The sequence below is a fragment of the Dermacentor variabilis genome, chromosome 3, assembly GCF_050947875.1.
Source record: "Dermacentor variabilis isolate Ectoservices chromosome 3, ASM5094787v1, whole genome shotgun sequence".
Classification (NCBI taxonomy): Eukaryota; Metazoa; Arthropoda; class Arachnida; order Ixodida; family Ixodidae; genus Dermacentor; species Dermacentor variabilis.
The window spans coordinates 21,626,437-21,651,195 of NC_134570.1; the positions used below are offsets into that span (position 1 = coordinate 21,626,437).

The 24,759-nt window shown below is 50.8% G+C and overlaps 1 protein-coding gene across 5 annotated transcripts in view; it reads right to left on the reverse strand.

Annotated features, from left to right (window-relative positions):
• The window catches only part of ct (homeobox protein, cut), a 749,731-nt gene that overhangs the window by 230,365 nt on the left and 494,607 nt on the right, over window positions 1-24,759 (reverse strand). The gene's annotated exons all lie outside the window — the stretch shown is intronic.

Here is a 24,759-nt window from a genome sequence, read left to right on the forward strand (position 1 = left end):
TGTCCGACCGGCAGCGCCACGACAGGGTGCTACGAGATCGTGCGCAGCGCCACGACAGGGTGCTACGAGATCGTGCGCAGCGCCACGACAGGGTGCTACGAGATCGTGCTCGACATGGTGCTACGGCATCGCTACGACAGTATGCGTCACCATTAGCCCATTGTACATTCACGTGCTCGTCTTTTGAGGGGTTCCTTCTTGCCCTCAACTGCGAGAGTATAAAAACAGCTGCCCCCGGACGCCAAAAGGAGGGCTCCGATTTCTTCTGTTGAGTGAAGTGCTCTCCCGTCTCTCTACTTCGGTCAAACCTGACCACCAACTCTTTGCGATGTTAAAATAAACAAGTTGTTTCGTTGTTACCAGTCGACTCATGCTTTGCCGGGACCTTCGGATGCTTCCAGTTGTACCCCAGGCCGCCAGGCCAACGCTACCCTTGGGGCTTGCGACCCAGGTACAACCACGGGCGTCAGCGCCGAGTTCCCAACAGATCGTACCAGCAGTCAGATCCAAACAGCGTCGCGTGAGTTCGAGCACCACGAGGTAAGCGAGTCGCGGGAAACCAAGCGAGACGTTTCCGACGGCGCTCGCCATAGAGTTTCATGCAAATGTCACTAGAAGGAACTTTGGCGCTGCCATCGTTAAGCTACCATGGGAACTATGGGTGAAATATAGGTGGATTTGTGTAATACTGCGGCTTCAGACGTCATCGCGGCGGTATCTATCACTATTTACCTTTCTAAATTTTAAAACATCCATAGTTTTCCAAGCACGGCAAGGCAAATTAATATCAGCGCACATGTGTAGTCATGCGTAGTTCCTCCTAATAATTTTTTGTAGGAAACAACGTAGTCATGCTCGTTCATAATCGGGCGGGCCGACAGCTGCATAGCTGTGACACTTTCGGCTGCGAAGAAACAATCTCATATCTCCTGTGTATTTGCCCACGTTTTAATACGCAGAGTTGGTGCTGTGCAATTTGTTAGAGACAATGGACAACCGGCCACTGACAGAGCAAAACATACTTCGACAGCGGTCACAGCGGACGTGCGCTAAAGGCAGCCGGAGCACAATTTCGCTTCGATGCGGTTTAACAGGCTTGCGAGATGAGTTCTGATAGAGACGTGTCCCGCATAAATTTTGTGCGCCGATTCCTACTTCCATACTCGCATTTCTCCTTTCTAGCCCCTTAACGAGCAGAGCACGAGCAGGGTAGAAAACCAAAGCTTTTCTGGTCAACCTCCTTGCCTATCTTTTGTTTCTCAATCTTTTCCTCACCTTTTCCCCTTCGCCAGTGCAGGGTAGCCAACCGGGCTCAGTCCTAGTTAACCTCCTTGCCTTTCATTTATCCTCTCTCTTCACCGGCTACAATTCGTAAGCTGCAAAATGTGCCGTAATGTAATTAATTAAGAGGTTAATTAGTGTTCTTTGTTAATTAGTTGAATACGTGTTTCTATTTTTCGTGCCAGCGATGTCCGCCGGCCTCTTCGAACAATTCCGTTCAAGAACGAGAATTGTTCTATCTACCACAGGCGATTCTTCAAAAATTCCATGCAACTTAAGAATGATCACCCTGCAGTATTGCTCCCCCCCACTTCGTGCTTTCCAAGTATCCTCTCCGTCGCTCCTGAGATGCGCACCGACGCCCGCGTTGAAACGCACACGCAGCCGCTTTGTGGCCGCCGAGCGTCGAGCGCGAGAGACGGCGAGTGGGAAGAAAGCAAACGAGCGATGCGAGAGTCCGGCCGCTTCCCGTGAAAGCGGCACCTGTCCGAGCTCGTAACATGCGAACGGCGTGGCCTCTGGCCGCGGAACGTGCCGAAAGCTGTCGCGAATGTCGTGATTTATAGGGCGGACGTGATCCTAAAAGCGAGTGTCGACTGTTTCCCACTTAAAACGCCTTTGTGTGTGCGTATATGCGTCAACGTAAAAAGCTCTCATCGTCAATGCACGTATAGTTAAAGAAGCTTGCTATAGCTCTTACAGTCAATAACAAAGCGCAACTTACCGCACACTGCTTGTTATCCAGTGCCCATATACCAGACGAAATGATCTAAGGACTGTTTTCGTAAATGTGCGTGAGTACTTCGTGCGTACTTTGTGCGTAATGTGTCAGCACTTTGTGCGCATGTGATAGAGATGACAGAGGACGCGTATTATCATTGTTTCGTCAAGGAAATTGTCTTTTACAACTGACGACAAAGTAAGCGAATATAGGGGATGTGGGGGGGGGGGGTGCACTTGGGCTCTTATTACGTAGGCATGCACTTTCCCAGGTTCGTGCTAAACGACGTTCGACACACTTACTGGAGTTCAAAATTTTGTTTGGCAGGAACGGCCATTCTCCACAGATGTTATGGTGACAAAGAAAGGAAAAGATAGGCTCACTACAACAAAACTGGATAAACATATAGTGCTTTTATAAAGATCTCGCGTAGTGAAATGATGAAACCACGAGTAAACCTAGGTAAAGAAAACCCAAAGCGCAACGAAAGAAAGAAACAATATATATGTGGCCATTTAGCGGTAAATGCAAGAGTAATGCGCTGGCTTTACGTCGCTCCACTAGGAGGTCACGGTCCACGAGTTAAACCATGACCCACACACATTATATATATATATATATATATATATATATATATATATATATATATATATATATATATGTACCTTTACAAGGTGACCGGCTTGCCACACTTCAGACGCATACACTTTTTTCCACTTTGACACTACTAATGCTCAAGCATTAAATCGGATTCAAATGCTCCTAAAAGACGTTTCACAGTCCCAAACATGTATATTTCTAACGAACCTCAACCACAGGTATTTCACGAAACTAAACTACGCGAATCATCCGCGATTCTCCAGCGATTCACCTGCCGTGATGCGAACTCTCGACTTCAGAGGTTCATGGGCGGACGCTGTTAAGAGAAGTAAGGCGCCCATTCTGAGAAAACGCAGCCCCGCGGCAGCGTGCGTGCCCCTCGACGGCGGGTTCGGAAAGCGAGGCTGTCAGATGCAGGCCGCGTAGACGCTGCTGTTCGTTCGTGCGCGTCGGGTGCCCGGCCAAGCGGCGAGCGCGAGCGGACAGGTGCGTGCCCTTTGGGAGTCAAGGCGAACGGAAGAGGACGGGGAGGGAACAACGGTAAAAATAATGAAGAGACGGACAGAGGGGGAAAAAGAGAAAATCTATCGGCAGACGGGTGAAGGAAATGCGGGACGACAGACACCGAAGGGTGGGGGGGGGGGGGGCAGGCGACTGAACGCGGCCATAATGGCAGCCACTGTTGCTGGCTGCCGCATTGAGGCGCGAGCGGTGAGTTCGGAGCGGTTACGGACGCGCGAACGCGGAGGCATCGGGAGAGGGTGGTGACACGAGAGTGGAGGATGCTGGTGGAGACCACGTCGACGACAGGTGGCTGCAGGGGGGACCTCCGCTGTTGAGCGACGGGAAACCGAGCGACGCGTTCGCGCACGCACGGATTGCGGTGCGCATGGGCAGCCGTGAGAGCGAGAGTGATGCTCTTCTTTCTCTTCCGGTTCCTCCCTTCCGCTCGGTTCTGTTGTGAACTGTCTCTTCCTCTTCACAATCACACTCTCTCTGTGTGCTGTGAAGAGATGCTGGAGGTGTCGCGCAGCTCGGCTACGCAATTTCTTTCGCGGTAAATCAGATTACAGTCGCAGTCATGACGCGGAATCAAAGAAACGCTATAGGCAACAGCCCACTCTGTTTTGCGCAGTTAGCATACTCGACAGATCTCGCCCAACGGTTACAGCTATTATATCCCATTCGTAGCTTATTTCCCAGTGAACGGAGCGTAACGCATTGATGACGTCGCCGTGTGTGTACTGGTTGTACAGATTTCCTGATAGCTGTCTATCTGTACCGTTAAAACCTAGTGAGATTTCACTAATTTAGGACTCGCAACCGGCCTTCCCCTCCCCGTCTTACTAACGCACGTACGCGCGCAAACACATTTTTTATCCCACACATACACATATACACACGCACCCATTCACGCATACATACATATGCGCGCAAATCACATGTTTGCAATCCGACTTCACCATGCCTAAAAATATTCTACAGCGAAGGCGATCATCATCAGCATCTTTTAATGTCCACTGTAGAACGAAGGCCTCTTCCAGCGATCTACAATTACCCCTGTCTTGCGCTAGCTGATTGCAACTTGCGCCCGCAAATTTCCTAATTTCATCACCCCACCTAATTTTCTGCCATCCTCGACTGCGCTTCCTTTCCTTGGCGCCCATTCTGTCACTCTAATGGTCCACTGATTATCTGACCTGCGCATTACCTGGCTTGCCCAGCTCCATTCTTTTTCTCTTAATGTGAACTAGAATATCCGCCATCCCCGTTCGCTCTTTGATCAACACCGCTCTCTTCCTGTCTTTTAATATTACACCTAACATTTTAACGCGACAGCGTTATGGAGCCCTTGTCGGAGAAAATCCGGTGTCACGCGTCAGACGTCGCAACGGCAAAAATATTTTCGAACCACGTATACCCAGGCCTTCCATATGATGCAAGGAATTGACTGAACCAATTGAATTTCTCAAGCTAAAATACGTAGAAAAATCTTAAACTGGGACTTATACAACCAACAGATACCATAGCTCCCGTATTGTAATTTTGCTATGCGAGAAAACATAATTCTGTTACGCGAGAACTCAAACAAACCTATTCACACACACACGCTGCGGCGTTCACAGACCGGCCGCGGCGTCCGCCATGTTTCGCGCTCCGGCGCGATGGATGTTTTGGGGGCCACGGAGCGACGCGCCCGGTTCCTTGCATTAACTCCAGCTGGCGCTCGCCTCCGCCGCATCGCGGCCCACGCAAGAGGCCGTGGTTCCACCACAAAGCTCGCCTTCGCGCATAGCGTTCGCGGCAAGCGTTTCCAGGTAAACATTACGGTTACATAGGCACCAGCTGCCGGGAAGCATGAGAAGCAGTCAGGGATCTTTCAATGTTAACGCGTTCTCTCTTAAAGGTGAAACTTAAGAGTTCTCCAAATTGTTTCGTTCCATCGGTCGTTGCGCGGTTATTAACTTGTTTTCGAGCTTTTTTGTCAACTTCTGTTGTGTCTAACAAAGGATCCTTCACCCGCAGGCATGCGGCTATCACGGGTGCTGATCAAGCCTCATCGTTCACTCGAGGCAGCTCAATCAGCGTCACCTTAGTCTTACGGACAAGCAGTCATGTTCCAGATCTTCGGCTTTTCGAGCACCTATAGAAATGATAGCTCGCTTCAAGACAACAACGTCACCCCCTCCTGATTGTCACGAAGAGGCCACTGATCGAGGACAGGGTCGTTGTCGAGAACTCCCGGGAAAAGCGTCGACGGCAGGTACACAGTTCGCCGCGTAGTTTCCTCGTATTGTGCAACGTTGGAGACACGTGGGACGCTGGAGACACATGGAACGTTGAAGACAAGTGAGGGTTCGGCAAAAAAAGTGGGAGTATTGCAAAAGGTGTGGGGGGGGGGGGACGTTGGAGGCGGGATGATGTGAACGCCTCGGCGCTTTGTGAATGGCCAGTGAATTCCCTCGACGAGGGAAGGAGAGAAATAAACGGCATAAAAAGTTGATCCAGACGATTGTGAAAGAGAGGCTCGGACATGCAAAGACTCCAGCATGTAGTGTACTCCGAGAGTTGGAGCCATGTGTGTAAAACTGAACTATCTATTTTTGAATGTAAACTTTTTCTAATTCTCTTCAAGTCGCTCGGAACCCTTCTTTCTCCCGGCACCTGGTACGGCACCATGCAAGGGACCTTCGTCGGCCGCACTACCCCCGACTTCACACAACACCTCCAAGTTTCTGCCCCATATGTTAGCACCGGTAGAATGCAATGATTGTACACTTCTCTTTTCAACGACAATGATAAACTTCCAGTAAGAGTTTGGTAATTCCTGCCGTGTGCACTCCGACCTATTTTTATTCTTCAGTAAATAGCGTTCTCATGATCAGGGTCTCCTGTGAGTAATTGACCTAGATAAACGTACTCCTGCACAGACTCTAGGGGCTGACTGGCGATCATGAATTTTTATTTTCTTGCCAGGATATTGAATGTTGCCTTCGTATTCTGCACAATAAGAATCAACCGAAGGTGATGGACACTACTATACTGCGATGTTTAAGAAATTCATTGTAAAGCTCGATAATTACAAAACGATATTGCCACCCTGTAACACTATTGGTATTTATTTAGGCTTTACATTTTCTTGGGTCAACGTGGGTCAACTTGGATCACTAAGTATGAAACTTTGGGTATGTGGTGCATTTCAATCTACCTCTTTGACGCCAACTTGGGTCACTGGGTATGTGCCATTGTATGTGTGCCACCTCTGATAATAATGCCACTGGGTAAGTGCCGCTCTTCAATGAACGTCTTTGACGCGAACTTGGGTCGCAGTGTATATTCGCTACTGGGCGTGTGCTGGTTCTTCAATAAAGCTCTTTGATGCCAGCTTGTGCCACAGCGCATGTCTGTCACTGGGTGTGTGCCGCCTTTAATAATAATCATATATAAAACATATAATCAACAGTTACCCACCAACCATAAGATACATTGCTGATAGCATTAAAGTCGCCAATAATGTCTAAAGGATGTATGTACCGCCAATCAATTTTCTAACCTTACAAAAGAAACCCGACCTTCGCCTCGCAATACTTTATTTTACTGGTAGTAAAAAGACGACAAAAGCAAATCGTTCTGACAGCGAAATGTATTGAAATTGGAACGCAACCCCTTCGCCCCCCCCCCCCCCCCACACACCTCCTTCACGGAAATCGGGAAATATGAATGCGAAAGATAATACAATAAAGGAAAGAAAGGGCCACCACCTCCTTGCACTGGTGTGAAATGTAGCCATATCGGGGCCTTATAATTGATCAAATCGTGCATCTCTTGACCAGACGGACGAGTGTGACAACCTGTTCCACGTAGCCTTCCTCAGCTAAGGAAAGTAATAAATATAAAGCAAACGTGGCAATTCTTGCACAAAACACTAACAAACAAGAGGGTTGGCGAAGGGAATCGTTCACGCATACACTCACACGCACAGACACTAGCTTGGGAACATCCCCGCAGCAAAGGCACATCGACGCGCACGGGCACGCAATGCTGGTACACCGCGCGGTATGCCTTCCTTTACTTTCTGCAGTACTTCGCATACAGATTCGGCATGTGAATTGGGCGCCCGGCGGGCGAGATAAATTTTTCATTCCGAGAAGAAGAAATGCAGCTGCCGTATATAATGTATGCCCCGTGTACGAACGATATGCAATTGGCTCCGCGCTCCTTCGATGCCTGCACGGCGCCCGCGCAATGCGACGCGCGCGGTTTGTTCCGAGTGTGGGACAGGGGAGGTCCTGCAGCCTTCGTCGTCTCCCCTGAGACGAGACGGGGGGACTCGGAGCGTATATTCGGCTCAAATTGAGTTTTTGTGCGGCGCTATCCAGTTTCTTCATGTTGCTTTCTTTTCGTTGTTCGTCTTCCACTATATGTACACACATACGCGACTCAGTTTGATCATGTTTATTCGGGAGGTGCGCGAAGGAACGGCCAAAGTTCAAGAGTCGGAGGTGAATTAATTTTGCGGAAGATCAAGGAGGAACGGCGCAACGCGATGCGTTGCTTCGGATATCTGTCCTCGCCTTAGAAATTGTGGGTGCAATTTTCTGCGCGTGCGTGCGCGGACAACCTTGCATACAAGCAGTCGGGCCGATGCGACCCTTCCCGTCTTTGGAGTGCACGGTCGCTGTGGAGAACGATACATGCGGAACGAGATCTCTTCGAGCGCCGAGCGTCTCTTATTTTATGCTTTTAATTATACTGACCTAGCGTGCTTCTCGGAGCACGCTGGCTACACCACGATGGAAGTAGCGCTTGGAGTTCTGTCGGCACGCGCCTACGCCAAAAGACATATTAACAAGTTTGCAAGGGGTGTCCCCTACAGTTTACGTTATTTCATATAGGGCACAAAAAATATTAACGCGAGAGCTAAAATATAAAGTAAGTAAAAAGGTAAGTGAAAGATGAAATCTTGCAAAATATAGGTGTTACTAAGGTTGCCAGCTATACAGGGTGTCCCAGAGTTTAAAAATGTGCGGATGCCATAAACAAATTATGGCGTTTTACGTGCCAAAACCACTTTCTGATTATGGGGCACGCCGTAGTGGGGGCCTCCGGAAATTTGTGCCACCTGGGGTTCGTTAACGTGCACCTAAATCTAAGTACACGGGTGTTTTCGCATTTCGCCCCCACCGAAATATATGCGAATGCCACGTAGCTGGACAGAACCAAGGTAATGCTGTCTGCCGTCGCTTTGAGATACTCAGATTATTTTTGTCATTGATGGGGGCGAAATGCAAAAACACCCGTTTGCTTAGATTTAGGTGCACGTTAAAGAACCCCAGGTGGTGAAAATTTCTGGAGTGCTCCACTACGGCGTACCCCATAATCAGAAAGTGGTGTTGGCACGTAAAACCCCGTAATTCAATGTTTTAAAAAAATTTTGTCACTCCACCTCATTAGATAAGTAGTCCTAATTAATTATTCATCTTATCAAATATTATATTTAGATTATAAGTGTAAATGAGAGAATTGTAGAGCAACATGACAAACTACCAACACAGCAAGCCCGCAAATATATCGCAAAGTGCCTCGAGCGGCCAGTCGCACGGCAATTTTGCGTGCATTTGCGGGTTTCTTTCACGCTCGCAAAAACACTTTTACGTAGCACGTATTGAGCAACAGAATGTTGTATCTGGAGTTTTACATGTCGCTCTAAAATTCTCTCATTGGCACTTTTCATCTAATTATAATATTTGAGAGGATGAATAAGTAATTAGGACTAATTATCTGATTAAGCGGTATTAAAAAAAATAATCTGAGTATCTGGAAGCGACGGTAAAGAACATCACCTTGGTTCTCTCCAGCTACGTGGCATGCGCATATCTTTTAACTGTGGCTAAAGTTAGCTGGGACATCCTGTATAGATAAAGGAATAATAAATAATAAGAAATGAATTGAAGGAAACGCGCAGGTATGGACTACATCAGCAGGTTATTACCTTTGTATCGTCCTCATAGGCTGCAATTGTCGATCTCACAACGTCTGCGAGACGGACAAATAGTTCTGCGCTTGCAATAAGTAAATAGCCATTATTGCGTGAAAGGCACATGTTGATATAGACATATTAGCGATAAAAATTGCGTGATCCTAAATGTACGAATAGATAAAAAGAAATTTGCCCTACTTACCAGGACGCAGTTACGTTTATGAAAAGATTTTTAAAAAAGCTGGATTCGTAATTATTATCAGCAGAGACAAATTACACACGTGGTGGGGAATGCCACCAGCTTGTTTTAAAAGCGAAACGCGCTCACACATTCCCTTCAACCATTTGTTAGGCAAGTTTCTTTCTTTTATCCCTGTAAGAATTATCGTCTAGTGAAACATAAAAAGGGAACGCGCACGTTCTATCAGTGAAGAGGAGCGGAGACTGCCGAAAAGCCCACCTCTAATGTGTACCGACACTGTGTGCCGTCCTGCGGGAAGGGACAAGAGCACCCCGGGCTGAACACCCGGTACAAACAAGAGAAGGCGACTCACAGCGGGCGACCAAAAAGAAAGGGTTCGGCTAACCTGCACCGCAGTGCCCAAACCCCGCGGCACGCACGCATATCACACACACACACACGTACCGCGACACGCGCCGTCAGCACTGCTAAGTTGGTTATGTATGGCCCGCTCTCGGGACCCCATCCGCGCCCGAACTCCCTGCCGTTGCCTCTCGGCACGTATGCCTAGGCTTCGTTGCATGGGAGGATTCCACCTCGCTAGGGCGAAAAGAACAGAGATCGGGAGCGACGACAAGCGACCCGAGCATGTGTATACGGGCAGCAAAAATAGAGCGGCCGAAAAGTAAGGAAAGAACCTGGGGGAGCCGGGTAACATCGGAGGAGGCATCGTCAGTCAGCCCGCTCCTCCGCCAACGTCGCCTTTATTGGGTTGGTTGATTACTGTTAGTTAGGTTCGCGCGCGCGCAGCATGTTTAGCTGGAGCGACCTGCCCGTCGGCGTGCGTGCACACACGTGTTGTGTGCGGGTCGGCGGGGCTCCACGTAGGCTCGCGAAGCGAAGCTGCTGCGGCGACGGAGCCGTTATCGCGTCGAGCCATGCACATTAATTACAAGATGGCGTCGACGTCTCTCGGGAGCAGCAGCAGCAGCGCAAGAGGAAGATGAGACGTGCGCGCGCGCGCGGCCGCCGAGTGTTCAGCGCCGTTCTCCGTTTGAACGGCGAAGATGGCGAGGCTAATTTCTGCTCCTTGCGAAGCGGGCGCTGGCTGCCGCGTGCAGTGCGAGTGATTTGCCCTTTTCATTAACGCGTATCGTTTTCCTCGGCTTATCGGGGCGTGCCGCTGCGTCGGATTTAATCCGCTCCGCTGGTCTGCGCCTTTGAGATGAAGTAACTTTCCTCGCCGAGCACCTTCTTGCGTCGCCGACGATGAACTTGGAGACATATTCTTCTAGGTTTGAACCCTAGAAGCGCCTTCAATTCTCCACGAGTGCTGCGTTCAAAACACTTCAGTCGTTAGGTCGTAAGTAATCATGGTGATTACAAGGATACGAAATTATGCTAGTAGGAAAGGTGCAGGCGCAGGATGTGTTCAGTTCATGCTGAATAGGGGTTAAGTGAAAGCCTTTGGAGAGACCTTCGCCCTGCAGTGAACTTAAACATGTTGATGATAATAATAATGATAGTAATAATCATCCTAGGACAAACAAGATGTCATCATCGTCACCTTGTTTAATCCTCGCGACACTGTTTGCTATATACATTGTCAGATAAGGAATAAGCGGATCTCATACAACTGTGCAGACATGTAACTAGCCAGTAGTCCGTTCGCAGAAGTTAATTATCTTTACGATGTACATCAGAGTGCCAGATACCATTAAAATAAGCTCCTTTAAGTAAGAGTACTTTTTTTTCTTACGTGCAGCAAATCAGTTTTGTACCAGAGACACTTCTTAAACATGTGATGACACCGGTAAATCGCTTCTGAGAGTGAGTAAAAAAGAAAAAAAACAATGTACGGGTGGAGGGATCTTACTCAGGCAGAGTCGATCTTCCTTTAGTCTCTATGGCAGACAATGTATGTCTATATCAATCCCCCCCCGAAAAAAAAAAGGAGAAAGAAAGAAAGAACAATTCTGGGAGGCCAATCATACCCGCGCCCGGTTTGTCAGCCTATTCAGAGGAAAAGGGGCTAAGGAAGATAACACAAAAGAGTCCGGCTGTTGGAGCCACGGCAAGGCAAACAATTATAAAGAACGCGTGCTCATGGAACTTGATGACGAGCATAAAAATGTCGACAACGCAAAGTGGCCGTCACGCTCGAACTTTCAGTTTGACTATTGCTCTTCGCAGATCTTAATTTATCTCTAAGCAGCGAGTCACTGGATCAGCGACCGTAGACCGTCGTTTCAAGCGCATTTTCCAGTGCGCATTCCGCAACGTCTGTCACGCCATAAAAATTATTTATGGTATTCATACTGCGTTAGTTACAGCTCAGCCTTTTCTTTTCAGGTTGAGCACTTATAATATCTTTCACCCCTTATTGTTTATATTCATTTGAGTCATTTCTAATGCCATAATAAGGATGGAAAGAAAGAACAGAGGAATTCTTGAAACGCCCGCTATTCTCCTCGGTTGTTCTTGAGGACCGCTGAAAGAACCGGAAGCATACTACGACAGAAAAAGCACAGCGTGCTTACATTTTACACCCATATGACGACACCGTCAAAGGTGGTGTCCGTGGAGACGGTGCTGGAGTATGTTGACAACTTGGACGGCACCGGTGCTAACGTGGCCCAACGACGTGCAACTCCTCCAGAAGCAAGCTCCGTTAAGCACGCGGTCATGCCACGGTCAAGTGCACTGACGCAGCTGCTTCTGTTGCCCTGGCAATTCACTTCCGACGCGATCTAGAAAAACAGGCGAATCACACCTTAATCCCTTTCTTTCACTGAATGCAGTAAAATAAGGCGCACATCGGAAATAACCAGAAAATGAGAGGTTACGCGTCTGGAGCAGCGGTGAAACGAAACGAATGAGAGAGAGAGGAGACAGGAGAATGAGAGAGAGAGAGAAGACAGAAGGGGCGTCAAGAAAGAGCGCAGCAGATTGCACGTATACGTGGCCGCAGCGGTGGCACCGGAAGCGTTCGGGGTCATCGCCAAGCGCGGTGCCCAATTCGTTGTCGCGCTGGACGCGACGACCCCTGGCGCGACTGCTGCGGCGACGCCGTCGACGGTTTAATCGGCGGGGATCGTTAAGCGAAGCGAGCGCCACGGAAGTCGTATAATCAGACGACGGGGCATCTGCCGCCGCCGAGCTCCGGGCGCCGTCGACGACGCCGGCTGCTGCCGCTGCTGGCACGGCGGCCGACACGCCGCGGCAGCAGCCGACGCATCGTCCGGCGGCGAATGAGCGATAAAGGCGACCAAATTAGCGCGAGCGGTGCTCGACGGAGCGTGCAGGGCTGCTCGCCGCGGGCACACACCGACCTGCCTTTATTGCATGCGCACTCTCAAGACGCCGTCGCGAGTGGACGAATAATACACCTGCTGCTGCATGCGGCTGCGGAGCAGAGGCCACGACGCTCTTCCTGTTCGCATGGCGGCCGTGCTGCGCCTGGCAAGGTTCGGTGGAACCGCGGCAGCTGCGACCGCGGCGCTTTAGCCGTCGTCTTGGACACGCTTGTGTGGCTTCCCCAGAAAGCTACGCCACGAGGAGAGGCAACGAATAAATGAAAAGAGAATGCCGGAGGAGACGCCCTGTCGGGACCGCAGGTGAACAGCGCCTATACGTGCAGGCCACGGCTCACCTGCACGACGACGCCTATCCACTGCGCCGTCAGGGATGTCTCCAGCGATGGAGTGGACGAAGAACGCAGCGGAGATTTCTTCTCTGACGACCTAGGACTTCTGACAATTGTTGTCGCCAATAACTAGAGCGATCATATATCCGAGAATAAAGAACTTTCATTCGTTTATTCATACCATACGTCTATCGTGCTCTGTCTCTCTCTTTCTTCTCCAACCAGTTCACAGCAGGCTGCAGCACGCAAGCTCCCGCCAAAGGATTTTCCCTTCCTGTTGAGTACATTACTAACATCTCTCTTTTTCTTTATCCGCTTCCGAGGAGTTCTAAATGGGACAAAATATTTTCTTGGACATTGCTTCGGTACATTTTGCGGTATCATAATCTTCGTGGTAAAATTCGACAAAGTTACGTTATGTCACATGGGCGCGAAAGCAAATATAAGTTCCAAATCAGAGCGTAGCTCTGGGCAGCATCAGTGGTTCTTTAACGCGCTTACTGACGCAAGTCAGGCGGACTTTTTTCGGTCTGCCCCGCTATAATAGTGTTCGCCAGAATAAACGAAAAAAAAAAAAGACATCAGCGGCTTAGTATGAGATGATCATTGCCACCAGCTGCTTGAACACGGTCTCTGCATTTGCTTTTTACGGCAAAGCGTGAAAACGCGCCAAAAGTAAACGGAGCCACGCAGAGAGCGCTCAGGCAGTGATAGACCGGCAGCGGGGCAGTCATGGCAGAAGCAGGCAACGCTGTAACAGCCGCCCGCCCAGCGCATAACTGCGAGTGGTGTTTTACACGTACGCAAGAGAGAATGCAGGAGAGAGACTGACGAAGCCATTGTCCTAGCCTGCGCTCGCCTCTGCTAATTTGTGCGGGATCATTTCACGACACTTTCCTGGCAAGCTTCCCTTCGAAATAAGCGCTCACAACGGGCGGACGACAGAAGCAAGGACGAACTGACAAAACGACGGGAGCCACAATAACGATTCCTTGAAACGGCCATCCGTGTACAGACTTAATGGTTAAGAGATAGGCATACACAGCGAACGACTGTGTTGCACAAGTTAGTCCTTCAACAATTCACAGCAGTTAATCAGCGTTTAGTGAGCTAACTATACACTTCTTCGAAAAATACGCGTATCTTGGAGGACGTTCTAAGTGACATACTGTACCGACTAGTCGAGGCTGTGTCGAGTGAAGGGCCACCGTGGTTCAGGAAAATCGGACACGCATCGTCTGCTCTTCAGCGAAGCTGCACTATCTAATAATTAGAACTGTGCAACACGATAAGGTATGCAGAATGGGCAGAACCTTTATTTATAGATTAATGACATCGAGAGCGTCCGTATCGCCAGAGGAGCTCTTCCACGTGAGAGAGTAATGGTACAGCAGTTAGTGTGCACTTGAGAGAGGTATTACTTAAGCGGCTTCCAGGAGCAAGGAGTAAGAGGAGCGAGTTTCGACTCACGAGGGGCAAAGTAAAGCACCACGTACCTGAATCAATAGTATAATGTCACCATAGCTGGAAACCGCCAGCAACAAACAAAAACAAAGAAGAAGAAAGAAAAGGAGAAGAAGAAGAAGAGGAGGAGGAAAAAGAAGAGGCAGAAGCTAGACTTGGCATATTCGATCTGACGCATGCCCAATGGTCACAACGCGAGTGACAGTCAACATAACGTTGCGAAAAATAGTTCTCTTCTGTCTCAGACAGCCGGCTGCTTGCATATTATTATTTCTTTTTCGTCTTTATCCTATCTATTTCGTGGCTCCCCAAAGAGCTATATTTCCCGACAAATGTGGCGTTGTGCTTTACGGCAAGCCAGACTGTTCTAAATGCTGTCAAAACAAACAGGGCCAAATTTTGCCTATTTCATGCGTGCATAACACAGCGCCACGAAATACGCAGACAGGCAGCTTTGACTGCACGCGCCTTTACTCGTGCGAGTCCACTCACGTATAAACCGATCTAAAGCTGCACTACAAGCATTCGACAAGACACCAACGTTGCCGGGCGCGGTGAACTGATGATGGCCGCATTCGGGGTGAACACGGTTCAGACCACGGGATATGCAGCCGCGGACGGGAGGGGGAAGGGGGCATGCGCACAATGCGACCGGCCGGCTTTAGATTGCGAGTCCATGGGCGCCTCGCGAGGCCGACCGCATTGTCTCCGCACGCAGTCGCGGAATAATAATTGCCCCCGAAGCGCGGCGACGGAGAAGTTGGTCGGACGCTGGAAGTGCGCGCGTAACAGGAAAGGGCGCCTTCCAGGAGTTGGCGCTGACAAAGAAAAAAGAAAGAAAGAAAGCGGGGTGGCGTTGTAGTGGATGAAGCGTCTCCTCCGATGATCATTACAACGATGGCCGTTTAATTGTGGCTGTTCAGCGGAGCAGCTTCCATTATCGCTTCCTCTTAAGAGGTGCAGGCTTGAACGGCGGACGCCCGCTCCCAGAAGGCGGCGAAGGAGCCACGCAGGCGCCATTTGCCCGAGAAGAAGATTAGGGCGAATAAGATAGGAAGAAAAAAAAATGAAGGTAATGGAGGAGGACCATTGTTTCATAGGCTATCATTGTTTGAAACCGCTCGGCAGCAAGCAGAGACGCGCGCAGCCAAGCAGGCAGCCACCTTGGAGCGAACAATTTGGTCTTGCGTCGTTTCCTTCGACTCCCGGGGTCTAACGTTTGGAAGGAGGCGTGCTAGGCACACACGCGCCCGTGACTCGGCTTCTGTCCCGTACGATTCCTTCCTTCTGCGTTTTGTTTTTCGTTCTTCCACTTATTTAAGCTGAAAGTGCCGGGCTATCTGGACGCATCACGACGGCCACGAGCTGGAGAAAAACAAAGCAACTAAGGCGACGACGAAGGTTGTCGCCGCCGAAGTGCATAGGTCGCCAAGAGGCGACGAGGAAGTGTTGTCCTATGCCACCGTCTGGCCAGTGAGCCACAAGGCGCGTATATTTGCAAGCGGTAATTTTCCAGCAGCACAAACACGCCTCGGTCCATTTTCGGCTCAGCAATTAATGTTGGTCAAACAGCAGCATGTCCACGTCTAGTGGTTTGCCGCAGAGCTAATGCTGCTCGCAAACCCGGAAAATAAAGCGCAAATACGCGAAAGGAGGTGCTTATCGAGCGCATAGGCCACGGCGCAGATGATTTGTTAATAGCTTTTAAAACTCCGAAGGCCGAGAATCTTCGCTTTCTTTCGGCTGTGTGCGCGAAGACTGTAATGACCGCGGCGAGCACCAGCGTGTGTCAACGAAAAAGAATACCTTCAACTTCGCCACAGGTCAGTCCAGTATGAGCGACTGAGTCTTCAAGTGAGATCACAGCAGTGTTGCAAGCGTGGAAGGAGCTTCGAGACGAGCTGAAACAATCGGGACAGCTCGTTGGCACCAAGGTCCCTGACACTTGGGCACAAACTCTATTAACGCTGTTTACCCCACGCAAAAAAACGTGTAATCACGACGACACGGAGGCACGAGACGCCGCTAATGCCCCACAGAAAAGGCTGCTGTATAGATGCAGCACCCAGGCTTTCGGGAACGTGCCCACAGCAGGACGGCCTGAGTATAATTCACGCGAACATACCGGGGCCATCGAGTCAGTTAAGGTGTTAATAAGGACGTGTCAGTCTCGTCCCGAGGTGAGACGTTAACCCGCCGTCGCTGTTCTCCTTGCACGTTGAAGCCGCGTGCCACGTCGACAACGACGCCAAAATTAACGCGCCGCTGCCAGCCGCCGTCAGTGGTTATAAGGCTCGCGGGTTAACTGCGTTATGCGATCAATGCGTGCCTTCGCGGGTGGCACGAACAGGACTAACACGGCATCCCCCAAGCAACCACGGTCCGTGGAAGCCAGCGAGCATTATACTGTCTCCCTCTGCCCCACGTGCGAAGAGGCCAGGGTGTCAAGGTCTATCGGGCAGCGGGCTAACTATTATACGCTCTGGCAAAGAGTGTCCGAGTCTTTGTTGATACGCGTCGTGTGGCGAAGAACGGCTCGGACAAAGCCTTTTGTGGGACCCGCGTGTACAGCTGACGGCGAGTGGCAGGCAGCTTCGCGCAGCCGGTGACGGGTAAATGGGTGCACGACCAAACAGTCGTCTTATAGCAGGATTCGCGTGGCACGCATGGCGTCCTCGTCTTCGCATAGGCGCTTCCAGCTCGAGGAGCCGTGCACTATAGTTTGCTGCCGGCTACCATGTGCCGCAACAACTCCGGAGGCAGTTGTATGGGCAAATAACGATTATTTTAATCATGCCAGTGGTTGCGCCTTGTATGCCTGTGGTGGGGAGGCTGTCTCTGCTGAAGGGCAGTGATTAGCAGGGGAAGTTTTGATGGCAGGGCAAACATCGCATGCAATATCGCCGATCGGAGAACAGGGTCAGAGTCTTTCTCTTTCTCCGTAGTTCTTGCTTGCGTCGCTCGGTAGCCCCTTGCGGCCTTAGCTCGTGCGCAGCCGCGCTAGAGGCTGGCGGCTGACGCGGCCCTGTGGCTCGCTAAGCTCGAACCCGCGGTGGTCGGTACTCCTGTGAGGCACTAAGACCCCACAATTTTCACGTGCGATGGAGGCAGCTCGTGCGGAAGTGATGGAAGTCCATGGAGTCTTATCACGCATGCGTATCGGCACGTCTTGTTCAACTCTATAGTTGTAGGAGCAACAGCTCGTCTTAAGGAAATTCGAACATCTTTGCGGAATAGCAGCGCGTACACAATCTCCCGTAAAAGGAGAGCGGCACAGAAGTGAAATGAGACAAAGTGCACCTTCTATGTCAAACTTCATTCTCGCAAGAATATCTGTGCTCTCTGCACAAGGAACTAACGGGCATTTCTCCGAAGCATTTTTCCTCGAGCACGAAGCAAACGGATAAAAAAGAAAATAAATGCCTTGGGAAGCAATGTAGACTGTATACTGTCCGCTATGGCCGTTCATGCCACGAATGCCGTAACCACCATTGATGAAGTCGCCCCGTGTTCAATGGGACGCTGACTTACAGCGGGGACGCGAACAGGGCCGTGTACTGTGTGCGCAAGTGTACAGGTGAAGGGAAGGGGATGGGAACGGACACGTGGGGAATGGTGGTTCCGGCGCAGCAGCTTGACGGTCTGGTATCACGCGAGCGTGCCTTCCTTGGGTCACCGTTCTACGAAAACGCTGCGGTAAGTTTTACCAGTTGAGTGCAGCGCCCTCGCAGCTGCGGTATCTATATATAGTTGTCTGGGAGCGAAATTCATCAGAGAGGAGAGGGAAGAGAAGAATATTCCCTCTCCAGTCCATTCTATATCTTCTTTTTTTTATAGCGGTAATTGGAACACTAAATTTTGGCTCACTCCAAAATACGTGGTCTTCATCAGACGCTTCTTTAGTCCCCTGTGTTTAGTAAAGTCGGCATGATAAGAGTTTATCAGCATTTCATATATTATAGCGATATAGCAATATACAAGAAACGATGCACCTGTCGATGTCAGTAGCGTACGCGTCGATATAGTTTGAACTGGAGCTGCAGCGCAACTGCCGGTTTCCTGCCTTACTGCGATATAACGTTGCCGCGAAGTATCTCTGAACGCGAAATGAAGGGATGATGGCGATGGAGGGAACACGACCAACCAGTCGGGAGCCCTGAAGGCGCAGCTCACACCCGCGCAATTCCAAATACTGGCACTTTCTGGCTGCCCGCACTCGCTCAAACATGAAACATTACTTCAATACCTGGCTTGCTATAGTCAGCCGATTCAGGACTGCAGCACGCAAGTTTCTCTCGGAACACTACAATTACTGTTGTCTTTTTTTTTTTTTAAATTGCGATAAAGACTTGCCCTTAAGGCATAATTCTTTCACGTCCCGTAAAGTTATGCCCCTGCTACTGCAACATGAACCACCACAGAGCAATGACATGAATAGGAAAAAGTGTGCGCGTTTTATTAAATGTACTTGTTGGATATTTTTATGAGGCATTATTACATTTGACTGCAAGTTCTTTCTTTTAGTTGTCGGCTGTATGCCCGACGGGTAGTTTTCCAAATATATTCAGGCTGAATTGAAGTGAGTGTGGTAGCAGGCCTTAATAATCTGCTATATATAGGCGCAAAAGGGGCCTACCTCGGGCACACATTTGCAAAATTTAGCGTCTATTTTATGGTAACATGAGAAAACAATACGAAGTGGAGTTTAACGTCTGAACGCGACCAATGGGCCATGAGAGACGCCGTAGCGGAGGGTCCGGCTTAAATTCAAACCTGGGGTTCTTAATATGCGCCTAAAGCACGGTAAGCGCCGGAGCTTTTGCATTAGACCTGCGTCGAAATGTGATGTGGCTGGAGATTGAACCTTTCCCCTCGCTCTCAGTGGCAGCAGAACGTCATAGCCAAAGAGCCGTCAAAGGATCCCCTTAGTCCAGAAACCTGAACTCTGGAAATTATTTCTGTAGATTTAAAGCTCTCGGACGTAAAATACAACCGTACTCTCTCTCTCTCTCTCTCTCTTCGACAAGCCGCGAGCAACACCACACTGACCGGACTGGCCCGAGTGCGGCAGCTGTAGCAAAAGCGCCAATGAGAGATGGCGGCCGCGCACGCGACTCCACAAACGTGGCGTAAGTAAGGAAGAGCAAAGCTTAACGACAACGCAGCCGCGCAAGGGTCCATGCCTCAACAATACAACAGTATGCGTGGGACAGTGGGACATTTATATATGTAATAAAGGGACGTGCACACATTACTTGTAGCTCACCCATGGATGTTGCACAATACGAGACGGGTGTTATGATGAAGTGACAAACACGACCACACAGGTTGACGGTCGAGGACAGAATGGGTCACTAGACGCAAAGATAGGCCTGACATTCATTTTCTGTTGATACAAAGTGGCACGAGCATTGAGCTGCCAGTTACAATACATACCAACTGGAAGCTGTTGAAATCAAGTTACATATAGCAAAAGCTTGCGCATGACAGCGGGTGACGAGCTTGCCTAGTAAACAGCTCAAGTGATATTTATGCTGCGGACATGTCGACGTTGTTTCACGACTGCCGTCGATTTGCGCTGAACTAAAGTGGTCTTTCGAAACGTCTTGAAACCGACGCCTCACAGACTTCGACCAAGGCCCCGACGCGGCTTGAACCGAGTTGAGGAGCTCGTCTTAGAGCACGCACTCGATTCGCTGAGACTCACGCGTGCCTGTGTGCTTGTACGAGAAACAGTCATGTCATTCTTCTCGCCGCTGCCACTTTGTACTTTATTTATGTTACTATATAAGACAACTCCGTCGCATTCACTAAGAACCGATGCAGTCGCGGTAGTTCGCTAGGCTGCCTGAACAAACACGCACTCACGATGTCGTAAAAGAAAACTAAGAAAGGAGGGAAGCGCCTAATCACGTCGTTAGGAAGCCACTGTGCCCGAGACTCGTCTGAATGCGACTGAAGGGGGGAGGTCGTAGAGCGTCTTGAAGACCGGGCATGTCTGACGCGGCGCGGTAACGTGCTTCGCCACAATGGCAGTGGACCTGACAGCCGCTCTGCAAGGCGCACGGCGCGTAATAGCGAATTCATCCAGGCACGTGTGTCGTATACCAGCGCCCGAATGCGACTTCGAAAACGAATGGTGATCGTCAGGAGGTGAGGCGACTATAGCGAGAGGCAGGAACGAACTCGCGATTCTCCCGAGGAGTTCCAAGCGCCGAGAAGGAACGCGCAGTATAAAAGATGGAGACACCCAGGAACGCGTGGAGCATGTACCATGCACACTGCAAGAACACCACGAGGCGTGCTCCGTTCCCGTGCGGCCGCCCACCCCCTCGGCTCTCGAGGCGTGCAGATGGAGCCTCTGTATCCAGGGGCGATTAGGCCATCGCCTTCCGCCGGCAGCACAGACGCAGACAAACCAAGTGCGCGCACCGCAGGCACGCAGCTTTCAGGGCCCAGACGAGAAAACGTTCATTGTTGGAATTCGCGGGTAATGAGCGCACTGCGGGCAGAGCCCCCGCAACAGGCACGCGCCCAGCGCGATCCTAATCAACGCCCCGTTTTTTCACCCCTTCCCTGCCACCCCCCAAACCGCTCGGCCGCGCTTCCAAAAAGTTGCCAGCCGCAGAGAGCGCGCAGGGAGGAAGAAGTGACGGAGGCGGCGAGAAGCAATAACTGCATTAAGCATGCATCGCGCATAACGCATCGCGTCCGTCAGCCGCCCTCGCGCGCCTTCGGACACACACGGGGCGCCGCCGCAAATGGCCAGGCGGCTCTCCGGAAAGCCAGTTAGGCCTAATTTGCATCGGGACGGACGGCTCGTGAAATATATACAGGAACGCACGTCGAGGCAGCGGAGAGTGGCCGCCACGTGTGCGCCCGCAACCAGCGCGCCCGATGCCCGCTGAGTGGCGAAGCAGGCGGACGGACCCGTCTGCGGCGACGCGATCCCGCGATGATGGAAGGAGCTGCCTTATTGCAAACAGGAAAGTTGGCTCTCGCCCTGGCTTCTTTCCCGGCTCCCCTCCTCTTCTTCCCCCGAACGTTTCCTTCTGCGGAGCCGGCGGGCGTCCAGCATCCATTTTCTGTCGGTGGCCGCGGTGTGATGCGATTGGGTTCGGTGGAGGAATGCCGCCGAAAACGCGCTTCTTGGCAGGCCACCCCACTCCCGGGCGGCGATTAGTTTAGAGCGCGGTGCGCGTTAGCCGCCCGCTGGAATATCTTTCTCGGTTCCGGTCAGCGGAGCGCAGCGCGTGAGAGAGCTTCTCGGACCGCGGCTCTGGACTTTGGAAATTAGAAGCATATCCGGCCGATAATGTTTACTCTGCCCGGGGGCCACGGGGGTCGCCACGAGCTAGGGAGAAAAAGGCGAGGGGGAGAACGAACGCAGGGACGACGGGACCAGGGAGAACGTTTGATTGTGGAATATCGTTAGCGCGTATGGTATACATATATATGCGCGAATGCCCGGCGCGCCAGCGCGTTACCGCGCGTTGGCGTCGGCGCACGTGAGCCGAGGCCATTAATGCTCCTTTCCTTCGCCTCCTCCGGACGTTCGGACGGCGCGAACATCCGGACCTTCTCGCACTTTGCGGCTGCTCAAAACGAACCGCGAGGAGGGAGACGCAGCCATGGCGCACTTTTTGAGCGGGGAATTCGAGCCGCGAGTTTTCCTAGCCGCGTGTTCCTGCCCCTCTTCCTCCCTTCCCCTTCTGTTTCTGCGATGCTCGAATTCACTTAGCCATCGTCCCCTCCTCCTTTTCTAAGCGATGGCGAATGGGAAGAGGAACACTTCCCGACCTCGAACACGCGGCCGCGTAGCTGTTGGAAAAGAGTGCGCGGTGGCATATCCGGGAAGAAACTTCGTTTATCGAGGATTTCGCGAGCGGTCTTTGTCGTCCTGCTCTGCTTGGCGATCGGAAACGCGCGAAACAAATGCGTTTCGGAAGTGACCCGTTCAGTTCAACGCAGTTTAGCAGAGAAATACGCTGCGCTGGCCTGGTTTGCGATTTCGCCGTATGAAACGCGGTGGTGCTGCTCCAGCGTTGCGCGAGCACCGTACTGCAGGCTACAGCAGAATGTAGTTTGGATCGGCTTATGCTCGTCGCGCAGCCGTCCAAAATGTCCACAGTTTAAGTCTTAAAGTGGATACATATGTTGTCAACGATGTTTGGCATGAGTTGGCTTGCCTCGCATACAGTAGCGAAAAACTGTGCTACTGTGCTGTGCGGTGACAGTATGCGGCGACAGTGACCGACTGTAATTGTATGTCTATGCTCCCCTCTTTCTTTATCTCTACTTACTTATCACTTTACCTCCCCCTCCCCTCTCTCCACAGCGTAGGGTAGCAAACCGGTTCTTCCTCTTTGGTTAACCTCCCTGCCTTTCCCCTTTGTTCTGTCTCTCTCTCTCTCTCGCATACGCGATACCAGCATTGCTGATGGTTCGAGATCAGAAAATTGATCGAACGGTTTGGCGATATAACGCGGCTTCCTGTAATAATTCTTCGAGGTCGGCAACTTACACCTGTCATTGGAAGAAATGTTATATTCGTGCACCGCTTGGCGAGCACTTAATAATTGATAAGGTTGGTGTGGCGAATCGATCACCAAGAGCACACACACACACACACACACACACACACACACACACACACACACACACACACACACACACGTATATATATATATATATATATATATATATATATATATATATATATATATATATATATATATATATATATATATATATATATATATTATTATATTAAGGAGGTGTTCTTTCATTCCGCCTCATCCAGCATGTGGCTGGAAGTGGGTCCGGCAAACTCCCGTTCAGCATCGAAACAACATAACGACGGGATACACTTCGCAAGTTGACTTAAGCACAATATATTTTGAGACAGTTGATATAAAAGCCACCCCGCATACACGTACCGCTCGCAGTGTAGAAAAGTAAAGCGATGTAAACAGGGAAACGACGGCCTCCTCGTGCCTTCCCCCGCAAACTGGACGGCGCAGCACAAAGCCACGACGGTCAACGCAAGCGCTCGCTCGCGCACGAGCGCCACCCGTAGCGCGCGATGAATATGGGGGCGCGTAACAAAAGGCCGTCGGTGGGGCTCCAGGGGGGCGTACGGCGGGCCCGGTCAATCGTCAAGGCGCGCGGCTGTCGGCCGGCTGTTCACCCCCGCCCATTGGCACGAGACGACGACGTCGTCGACGACGACCAAAGCCGAGCGCGCGTGCAATGCACCACCGAAAGGCGACGGCATCGCGCATAAAGCGCCCTGCTCGAAGAACAAGACTGCGCCGGCCGCGCCAGCGCTGCTTCAGTGCGCACGGCGGAAGTGGAGCCGCAAAAGAAGTCACCGTTCCTTTTATTTTCTTTCTTACCTCGCTTCTCCTTCGGCCGGCCAACGCACGGGTCCCTTCAGGCTGTGCGCAACGCGTATCAAAATATCGCTTTCCAGTCGACGTGGCGCGCACAATATATCGGGAGCGAGCGCAGTCTTGCGCGCACGAGCAGCAGCTAGTGCCGTAACGCTGCCGGCGCATGAACGCCGCACGGCTGCGCGCGGGTGTGTGCGTGTGTATGTGTGGGCGGGTGCCCAGTTTTCACACGTCGCCGTACGCACACAACCTCTGCGGCGGCTGGCGACCGTTAGCGTGGTCATTAAGAGCGCGTCCCGCGGCAGCGCTGGACTGTGGCGGCGCGGATATGGATGCCTGCAGCAAATACAGGGGGGAGAGAGAGGCAGCAGGACGTGGGGACGTGACGTACAGGCGTCCTTACACACTACCACAAGTGGGAAAACGTCTCGGGGAAGCACTGTAAGGCATTAAGCATGACCTACAGAGGTCAAAATATGGCGAAATAATCTGGGCAGCCACGTCAAGTAGAATTGATTTCAGTGTGAACACAAGAATTACCTGATCAAGGCCTAATTACTGCCGATTAGACCTAATCATATCATCGGACGACCTCGTCGCCTTTTATCTTTCTGAAGATCTGTACCTCCAGTCAAAGGTAATATCAATTAGATTTGATTATCCTGTAGAAAATAGCGCACACAACCCATGAAAGGTTGAGCAAGGATAGGATGTAGTACATACTTTATCCCAGTGGCCGTTGTTGCTGTCTATGTGTTCAGTGAGCTGTAAAATTAAAGCTCAGCACGCACATTGGAGCTGTTAAAATAGATATATCCAAAGCGTGCTCTTGCCGGATACAGCTATAGCCCTTACAAGAATAATGATATAGATGGTATTTCACTACTGTTGGCCTTCTGTTGCATTCAATAGAATGTATGTTGAGATAAAAATGAACAGCATGCATTATTTCTGTAAGGTCAACGATGTTTACTTGTCGATGACCTTGCC